Genomic DNA, 11,720 nt, shown 5'->3' with positions numbered 1-11,720 from the left:
TGTATTGTCGCTATTGCGATGCCAATGTATTTGTTGTAAATGTCATAATGGGATGTGTCGTAATGGTTGTAGACGTTTGAATGTCTAGTAATCTTAGATCTTAAGAATTCGTTAGCCTAAGGGAGACTGGTCCTTTGACCTTAGTAAGAACTAGGTAGTCTATAGTGTTAAGTTTCTTTCATTTTCTGTTATTCCATGACATGTTTTTATTTCTTCTTGTAGAGATCCTAAGTTTTTCTTTTGTAATTGTGTGTTTTGATATTTTAACTTGGGTGTGTTTTGGTTTTAAAGCCATATATATGTATGTATGTAGTTCGGTAATAGTATAAAGAGAGAGACCGTTGTGATAGCGAGTAAGAGAATATTATGTAAATGTTGTAAAGAGAGAAGGCCTAAGTCGCGAATAGGTGTCCTGAATTTAATTTTCGAGTCAAAAATCCGTCCCCAGTATTTAATAGTAAAAGTTTGAATGCTTTTTCAAATTTTCTTTTCCACTATCAATTCAATGCATCTACCTGTGGGCATACCAATTAAAAAAAAAAAAAAAAAAAAAAGGGAAGGGATCAGATGTAAACTGGGTGTGCAGTTTGTACGTTTGGCTAGGATGGGAGGCACAATAAGAACTCTTCGGTACTCTACAAGGTACTCAATGCTGAGGGCAGCATGATCTAAGGTGGGGGGAGTGTGACACCTCGGTGTTTAACGCCCCAAAATTTTAACGAATAAATTAGTTTAACCTAATACTACGAGAATGTCTTATTGTTACTTTAGTGATTATCTTAACCACTTTATACTGGTAAGACCTCCACAATATGTAACAATGCTGCCGTACACATCAAGTGCCATCCGGATTAATATAGAAACATATAGGCCTTAAGGCCACTTCAGAAGAAAGGGACAGGAGTTCTGCCAACAACCCTGTATATGCATTAAATTGAAGCCGCGGTGATGCGACAACGCCGGTGTTGTCGCAGCCACGTGTACGGAATGCGCTGAAATCAGCAATAGTTGTGTTGTACGCAGGCCTTGAGCAGTCTAAAAGCACCATGTACTTTGTTAATTACTAAATGAATCGCCTAGGCGGCCAGCACCTCTCAGAGTACCATCCTAAGACGAAACGCCCTCTGATTGGTCCGGAGCCTTGGCGGCGGGAAAGATCGGGCGATGCTGAGGTGATGCTCGGAGAGTCGGCTAACTTGTGCGGAACGCGACAGACGTTAACTTAGGCCCTCTCCCCCTCTCTCTCTCTCTATCCATATTTTAACTTTTCGGAAGCCAAATTCTAAATTTGTAATTATGTGTTAATCAAACCTAATTATTTTATTAATCTAATCCAAAGAGTGTGCTAAATTTTAATAAATCATTTATTGGTTCGACTCCGTTGTTTTATTTTGAAAGTTTATACAACCTTCCTCGCCACGAACCCAAGAGAAGATCTTTTCCGCCTCCCACTGGGCAAACGAAGTCAACCTACAACACTATATCCAATATGTATGTACAAAATAAAAATTTTATTCTTACGATAGTTTAGTTTGATGTATCTCAGGTTGTCTAACTCAGAAATAATCCAATACAATTAATGTTGGTAATCTTCAAAAGGAACAGGCTAACGTTATATAAATCACCCAGCTTGTCTGTAAGATTAATTGGATAGGATAAAAGAAGCTTTATCTCAGCTGTAGTTTCTTTTTAATACAAGGTCATCTATTGAGTAAATCCTTTGTTAATATGGCATTCAATGACACATACATACTACATTTTTGCTTTGATATTCTGCAAAGTATTGTAATGGGTTATAATTTTTACATAACAATATTTTATAAACCAAAATTGGTCGCACCACGTCAATAATTGTTTTAAACTAATATCTGGAAACAATACAATTTTCAACACAACTTTTATATATTTCGCTGATAATGAAATTAAGTGTCTCTGATATATAGAGTTAGTTATTGGCTGAGCGTAGGTGAAGTATATCACTCTTAAGGCTAAACAAATATAATCTCTGTCTGTCTGCCTAGTTGTACACGTGACATCTAAAAATAAAATACTCACATATAATAGACTTACGCAAGAAGCTTCAATACTATACAAGCTATACTGGGTTCGGTAATTGGAGTAGGCCAATATATTTCTATAGTTCCCATACGTAATTATTATGGAATCAAGAAAATTGCATAAAGCAGAATTTATAAACGAATCACCTACAAAAATGTTACGTATTGAAAGATGTAGCCCCAATTCACCCTAAACATACATAATAATGTTTTAGTGACCATGACTTTTTTATATAAATTTTTTATTATACCCTTATTAATTTAAAATTAATATATTTGGAAGATAAAATCAGTGAAAAGATTAGAAGATATATTAATATGAGTTAAGATAGCCTCTCTATCAAACCGAAAATAATTATTTCACAGTTGCAATTAAAACCAACTCAAAAAACAAGTATTTGAATTTTTCATATGATAAAATATCTTGAGTAATATCTTTTTTCAGCCTTTTAATATTGTATGAAACTTACTATGAACATGAATTTGGCTGAGTGTTATTGCATCCTACCACTAGGTAGGATGATATATTGTACCTTTGGAATTTCAAAAAAAATTCCATGTAATTTTCTGTCTTTATATGTTTCCACAGGACTTCAGTATAGAATTGGCCACTGACTTTAAATTTTGCAAGTAATCTCAGCGAAACCAGAGGCGCAACGCGTGGTGAAGAGAACTGCTACTTTTTATATATTTATTATATAGTAGCAATTTAAGTTGCTGTAAAAAAGAGGAAGAGAATTCTATATTGGATATGAAAAATTTTAACAATAACATTTTTAACAAAAATTTTAAACGATCATTTGTTTTTGTCTAATTAAAATGTTTTAAAATTTTCGTATTAAACTATTTCTACATAAATATTGTTATCAAGGTTTTAAAGAAGATCAATTCCTGTAATTCTGTATTTGTAACAAAACGTTGTTCAAATCTTTTCTTACAATACTATGGTATTTTTATAAAATCGGATGATACAGAAGAATTGCCGACTTTTATAATTTGTCACTGTTAAATTTATTTTAATTTATTACTATTACGTCAAAGCAAAAACAATGATTTCTAATTAATATTCCAAAAACGTTCGTTCCTTTACTACCAATATCGTTAAGATAGCAATGTAAAAATGTAAGTGTAGCAATAAGTAAAAATATACGTTGTGGCTATACGAAATATCTGGGATTGCAAAGTCGGGGGTTTATACAATTAGTAAAAGTTTAATAAATTTCCTAAAACTATATTAAAATTATTTTACTCTGACGTTTTAAACAGATTTTCATTAATAAATAAAATGTCTATATCATTTTGTGATTCAAACATTAAAACAGATATTTTTGCATTCTTATGTTTTCATTATTTTTACTTTATCAATTACTCAGTGGGATTACCAATAAAATGTGGATCCTTAACCTGTATTATGGGTAATATTATTTCTGATGACTCAAGCATAGTATTATATCTAAAGTTTTAAATGACATATTTCTAATATTTACTTTTAAAAATGCAAGCTATTTTTTGAGTTACTACATTGATTGTGCATTTAATTTCAAGAGTTGCGTATTGGTGGATATTTCACTTGACTAGCTAGAGTTTATTTATAGCTAGATCACTCATTGTGAGGTACACATTATTTTATTGTGTAACAAAGCAGGAGATCAGAATTTATGTACTGTTACTAGAAAATTGACTTTAAAATTCACTCCCTACTTGTGAAAAATGTTTATCCATGGTAGTTATTGAAATGGTGCATTATAAATTTGGTGTTGCTGAAAAGCATTGAAAAAAATTTAAACCCTTGTAGTCATTGTTATGAAATTTATTAACAATGGCCTTATACGTATTAAACATTGCGGGAAATGAATTTAAATTTTCTTTTTAAATCTAAACGGCAGTGGCCAGCACTGTGTTATGTGATAGTCATGTTATATTGAAAGTTCTTAATTTAAGATTCGGTAGGGGTAAGCCTAACCACATATATCGTGATAGCCTTCGCAGAGGTTGTATGCACAATTTCAAGTATATGGCTTATTTCATCCGTTAGACAGCCTGTGTATGTACCCGACTATAATACAGAATATAGATATTTGCATCCCCTGACAAGCAAAAGACAAATTGGTCTAGCCTAATAAGTAATAATTCTCAACCTAATCTTATGATGGACATACACTATCATAAAACTCGTTAATATTAATTCCAGTTAAGATATATTGCAGATAGTATGGCTACGTGTTTTACTTGACAGAAATACAATTTTCCAGCCGTTTGAGTGCAAGGTTTTGCTAGCACTCACATAAATAATACATTATTATAAACTAAAATTGTGTGTGATAAATGAATGATAATGGCGTGGTACATGTGAAGCCCACACCAAACAAGGGGTTTTGCCGCGTACACGGTTGCTGGTATTCGGTACTAAAGATAAAAGTGAGATAAAAATTAACGTTACCCGAGAGCCATGCATCACGGGGTTTCAATAACAGTTATAACTTTGAATATTTGTTTTATCCTGGTTTTGACAAAGAGCAATTGAATTCATGTTATCTTTGTTCACAGCGGTTTCATTCAATCAGTGTTTGATTTACAGGTATTGGATTTCATGACAACAATTTGTTACAAATAAAGTTACTCACCATCCAATAATACAAATTGATTCAGTTTTGGTAATAGATTAGATAATCTCTCATTAAACACCTGCAAAGGGAAATCCTTTTAGTTTGTATATTTACAAACACTTTTTGTATGAGAGTATACATTGTATATGGAGTAACCTTCCAAAATGTATAATACGTAGGTGTATGTACTTGTATCTATAGAGGTCATTGATCTGGAGTAGGTCCAAATAATCTTTAATATAAGTAAATAGAGATTCATAAATATCGTATGGTAGTGAGATATTAAAATATATCTGTTATTTGGAGCATTTTCGTAAGAACTAAATGAATAAGTTTATAAAACCACTGAAAATTCATTACGGTTAAAACGAAATGTGTATGACAAGTAATACTTTAAGCAATAACTAATACACACAGCAATGAGTTGGATGTTTTATTACAAAACTAAACTTAGAACTATGGTATTGTACATTACATAAATACAGTATAATGTTACCCCAAAGCCACATTAATCTTACGTGAGTAAGCAAATACATGAAGTTAATAAGCAAAGTCCATGTTAACGCGGTTGGCTTTCTTTAACAGATAAAATCACTGTGGTTTATTATATCCTGTATATTTACAGGTATATAATCATAAGTATATTGTGAGGTTTGACGTTAAAGCGTAAAATTTGTGGATAAGTTCAAAATAGTTTTATTATAAAAGAGTAAAGACTATATTTTCATTGGGTTTAACGTTTATTTGCGTCAGTTTCTACGCCATAAACTAGTAGAAAGAATAAAAACATTTCTATAACTCATTATTTTATGATGAATTCCGTCCAAAACACAATTTTGTATCATTTTTCTATTACAGAAAAGAAGATGATATCACTGTTAGCCCTAAACTGCTTGTTCTTAAAGGTACATAGATTGTGTTTAAAGAACTTCTCAAACGGGTTATGGAGAAGAGTTAACACAGATGAAAGTGTCTTAAAATTTTAAAGTTTAATAGGATATTGAATATTTTTTCATAGTTAAATGTTCCGCAATGTGTGAAACTGCGTTTTTTTTATTAATACACTTAAGAATGGAAGTTTATTGCCGCACTTTTTAGATTGTAAATGCGTGTTTATGAATACAGTTTGAGTCACCTAATGAAAGGATGGGAGATTTCACTCCTGGAACCGTAGTGTTATACAGTTTGTAACATATAACGATGGCAAATGTCCAAAATCCTATTATCCTTTGATTTAAATCAAGTTAATTTGTACAATGCTTAAAACCAACTTGTAAACCTGTACTTACTTACTCCCTGTATTTTAGACCATCAACATAATTGAATGAAAAAATTTAAAAAACATGAATAAATTTTATAATTATAACTGTAAACAAGATTCACTGGGGTTTATATTTTATAATTAGTGACTAAGGAATAAGATTCACTCATAAATATCTAATTCATAATAGCGATCATTATTATTATAATATTATAATTATGTCACGGGATTATTAGATTTTATTATTATATTATCACTTTATGATTCTCATTTAATAAATCCTCGATTAATCATTGCCGACGTTAACGTTTTAATGAAATATACAAATATGAACGTGATTTATACTGAAATGTTTAATACTTAAAGTGCAAAGAACAGGAAGCAGGAGGTTTACGGTTCGGATAAATTTTTAAAAATTCAAATTTTTTTTAATAAAAAAATGAAAATATTAAATGATTTCAAATATACCATAAAGCCCAGTTTTTGTCTGGTCGAGTCCGAAGAAATTTAATTCACCTAGTCGAAGGGTTGGTAAACGTCACTCATGAGTATAGTTATAAAGTGCGATTTACGAAGACATGCAGAAACTGTAGGAGCTCATTCAACATTTAAAAACAATACAAACAATTATATAAACAGGGATCCAAAAATGCTTTGTTAGCGAGTTACGGCTAGTGAAAGATTTCGCCCGGAATTCAGCTCACTATGTAAAACGAGGTCTTCCTGAAATTCTGGTAAGGTAGATTTATCAGCTAATTAAATTGTTTCTTATATTGTTTGACCTACAAAATTTAATACAATAAGGTCCCAGAACTGCAAGCTAATTGGTGTTAGGAAACTTAAGCCGAATGCAAAGAATGGAATGAAAAACATTTTTTTTCATTTAGCTAACAAAACTTTATTTCACTATGAAAAAGACAAAGATTTTAAATAGAATTTGTAGAAATTTATATTCTGAACATGATCCATATAAATAAAGTACACAGAAAGCAAATATACGTTTGATTAAATAAATTTTTATTCATAACATTATGAATAATATAATGATTGTTTTGTATAATATAACATACATAACATGCATTAAGTTGTCCACCTGATGTGGTAATGAGAGTTGTAATTCTCCAGGATTACACTATATTTTATTTTTTATTCTTGGTGTCTCTGATATCAAAACGATGTAAATTTATCGGTTGTGAGCTGTTTCGTCGTCGAATTTTTGCGATCTCTCTAGAATAGCATGACTCCAGATTCCAGGAATCAAAGCTATAATAGCATCAAGTTCCAGACGCTGCATTAAGAGGAAGGTGAACTGGAGCTCAACTTAATTTACATAAATTTATCCCTTTTACATCTTGGCTACATTTTGTGTCTAATTAACTTGCTAGAATACTTAACTTATAAAGATAGATTTATACCTTTGACTCTAGGTCCAAATAGAACGCTAATGGCAAAGCTGACTTTCTGTGGATGCAATGATGACGTGGTTATTTGGATGGGGTATTATTTGAGCGAGACTACAGGTCACAAAGATGAGGAATGATATGTCTGATGGGGTCAGTTAATAAGGGAGATAGGTGGCAGCTGTCTTGAACTAATTCTGTGGAAATTGTACATGGCAAACTTTCCTACCTTTTAACAGAAATGTTCTAGTCATTTGAATATGGATAATTCTCAACTGCTTATCCCTTATAAGCCTGACATGATGAAAACACATATTGACCAATTAAATATTGATGTGTTCGGTATTACACACTGCACCTCCCCGGTTTCTATATTTACTTAGTGAGAGTATTTATATACTGGTCATGTAGAGTGCTGAGTTTTGAAATGTGTGACAAGGTTAAAACTCTCGATGATGCATTGGTCTTTAAAAGGTTAACACTCTTGAGGTTTATAACAAAGGGTGGGATTTTATTTAATAATGTAGTGTAAAGCTACATTATGTGACATATAGTAATAATAAAATGCATTAAAATATATATTGATATTAAAGGCTATTATTTTAATCTTAATATTTTATGGGTTTCTTTTTAATTTATTTACTGGAATTTCATTTATGATCTATAAATTGTTGTGCATCACATTTTACAAGTATATCTTTTTATATATTTTGTTTGTGATATGTAATACTTTGATGCTGAATAAGACAGAAAAAAGAGAACCTTTATATGCGATAACTGTGTAATAATTACATGTATTTGTTCATCAATTTGAGAAACTTATCACTTGAGGGGCTTTAAAAAATTTTTGACAATGTTCTTCTAGACATAACACAGATATTCTGAGAAGGTTTACTTCAATGCGAATGTAGAGTTTAGCTCCAGTTTTCTATCACGTACAGCATCTGAAATCTAATGATTGTGGGCCTAATGAGCAATTAAAATTTCTCTTTACCTACATTGCACCACATTATATGGTCTAGGTGTCTCTGATGTGGAAAATATGTCAATGGTACGTTTTAAACTTCTTAGTTTTTCATCGACTAAGCAAGCCTAATCCATATGATGAGATTTCGTTGGATTAAAAAATTATTTTAAAAAGTGATACATTTCTCTTATCAATGCCTCATTTCATTATACTACATACGAAATATTAGAATTTTTGATTTTTAAAGGACCATGGTATCACGAAAATATTCTGAATTAATTAAAGTGATAATGAGAGTTAAGTCTTTTAAATTGTTCTTCAAGTACCTAATACTTTGTTTAATCATTTTTATTTCATTTTATCCTGTAACAAAAATGTGAAAGAAATAACGTTTTTTTAAATAATAATATAGAGTATGATATATAGTGATCCCGCATTCAAGCAAATAACACCCAATGAACTTTTAACAAGGTTTCATTAATATCGTGTGCAGCAATTCAATTCTAAAATAATTTCCCGGGTCAAAGCAATAGACAAAGACACACTCATAGATTGGGTCTTAGATGCTAAAAAAATAAGTACATATATTTTTTAACGTTTTTATCAAACCAATTTTTTGTTGTTTTGTGCAATGTCCAAAACCATGTAATTAAAATTATAGAAAAGGTTTTTACCAATTAAAGAAGATTCATATAATTTTTAAATACTTGAAAGCTAGAGTGCTTTACCCTAAGCATTCGTATAAACTTTTTTCATACACTAGGGGAGTGGACTTGGTCTCACAATCTGACGCAGTCTGTATTAACAATAGCAAAGGTCTAAATTCTATCCATACCTACAAAATAATTTATTGGACAATTATGCAGTGATTTCTACCACTTGAATAAGGTGCTCGAAAAACTTTCCCTATCTCTGTTTTTTCGAGCGATATCTCGAAAACGAACTATTGACAATACGAGGAGGCCAATTTTGCTTGCAACTTCAGCAAACCCTCTTAACGTGACTATATTGTGTCGTCCTCCTATCTTATGACTTATATAAATTGAAGATAAATAAAATTTTCATTTTCATCGTCGTAAAGAGTACTAATTCATAACATTCTTAAAACCTTTGTAAAGCTGATAGGGTAAAGATTAGGAAATAACAATACAATTTGTTTTTCAAGTTTTAGTTTTATGTACAAAAATAAGTCCAAATAGCAGCCCAATAACTATTTTCATTATTTCCGATTTACATCCATAGTGCGTCATAAAGCACTAGGAGAACTAATCATTGGGTAGATCTTAAATATTTATCATAACTATTATATGTTCATTTATAATTTCATGTTCTACAAACGCCTGAAGTTTTAATTGGTCAAAATTCCAATTGAGTTACAGCAGTGGTACTGGTGTTTGGTCAGGTACAGAGAAACTTACTTGTTAAACATTGTCTTGCTAATTAGTACTGAGAAACTCTGCACAAGTGTAACTCATCATGCGTTTGTATATTTTTAACGTGTTTAGATTAATGCCAGTGAAATTTTTATAACTAGACTAAAATATTTGAAGATAAAACGGTCCAAACGTAGTTGTTTGTAATTTTTATTTACCTCCCGGGAATCGAACCGGTAACCTTTCAGTTTTATAACAGTGACCATACTCCTACGCTAAGGTGAAGGTTAACTAAAGTACATTGTTTTATATTTATAAAAATAAGGCGTTTGTACTAAATTATTTTATTATGTTATTGTATTTACGTATTGTATTATCTTATTATTTTGTTTTTCCATTATGTTTTGAGAAACGCAATCATAATAAACACACTAAATTAGGCGTATTTTATTAAGGTCAATAACCATAAATTATTATGATGGAGTAGTATATTTAGAGTTTTTGACAAGCTTTCTTTAGAAAACTATATATGTTGCTGCAAGCAAAATACTGTCTTTGAATCTACATCTAATCTAAAGTGCTTTACCTTGAGGAAATTGAAACTTTGTCGTACTTGCAGAAACACGAAACATTTGAGTTGAAATGTGAAATTAATTTGTAAGGAAAATAGAATAATGTGCAATAATTTCATGTAATTATCGCACTATCTAATGTGTATGTTTAGTATTTCTTTAATTATCTAGAGATACATTAATTAGAGTATTAGGTTATAAATAAAATTGTGCTTTAAATTAATCTTAAAGTTTATTTGAAACATATCGAAGTGTAAAAGACAAATGGTTGTGAGTTTTTTTTTTTTCTTTTGAAAGTGTAAATTATAATACATACATAGGGAAAGATTTCTATATTTTTATTAAAATTTTTAAAATGTTAAAGGATTATCTTTGTTTTTAGAATATAATGTCTTACTTTCATTTCATAGACGACACTCTGTACATTTCTGTTATTATTTTCTGAGAAACCTGCATAGTCACTTTTTGATGTATGAATCATGTTTTTAACGTTTCGGTTTTTAAGATAACTTAATAGAACACATAACTAAACGTAAAACATATTAACTCATAAAGTAAATTTTAGCATCGGGTGACACTATTGAAATGGGTAAAATAAAATTTACGACAATTAGAAAAATTTCTGTCATTTCTTTTTTATATATTTTATCATTTTATGATACCTTTCCAAGATATATATTACAATATTTACTGGTTAAGCTGAAAAAAAATATTAATAATAACCAAATAAATTTAAATCTTTTTTAAATACCCTTGTTTTTGTAAATTCCTTTTTAATTTTTCTCCTTATGCGCTCCATTATAATAAAGATTAGAGAAAACTCGGGTTTTACGATCGTACAACAATTTAAATACGATCTGACGCATACACTTTAAATTTCCTACAGGCTTAATTTTTATGTATGGAACTCCACGTTTGGTGATGGTAAATGGAATTTAACCGCGATTTTGCGAGCATTGTTACATTAGTCTTAACGATAACTGTGATGGCATTAAGAAACTAGCAGATTAAACAAAAATTGCATACATTTTTAAACTTATTACAATATATTACATCTTATTATACTTTATCGTGTGGCGTACTGTATTGATAAAGTTACTTTTTTTAAATTAGTTAAACTCTCGTTACATTATGACATTTTGTTTCATACTCAATTGTATAAGTTTATATATATATATATATATATATATATTATATATATATATATATATAGATATATAGATATTAACTACATTTATATTGCCGGCGTAATTTAGATCATTTGGTACAACATAGTTGTAGTAATTTAATATACATTTAAGAATTGAATCAAGAAAACTCAAAGAAAAATGTGAACACATTTTGTTTTACACGGTTATATGATTGATTATAAACTCTTAAAACTATTTAACTATTGAATTACCTTGGTCAATCTCACTACGAATCTTTGATAAAGTTGTTATATCGGGTAACTACTCGTCACAGTAGGACTACGCTACTGACGC

This window comes from Homalodisca vitripennis, chromosome 8, assembly GCF_021130785.1.
Source record: "Homalodisca vitripennis isolate AUS2020 chromosome 8, UT_GWSS_2.1, whole genome shotgun sequence".
In the NCBI taxonomy this organism is placed as follows: domain Eukaryota; kingdom Metazoa; phylum Arthropoda; class Insecta; order Hemiptera; family Cicadellidae; genus Homalodisca; species Homalodisca vitripennis.
This window is presented reverse-complemented; position numbering follows the sequence as displayed.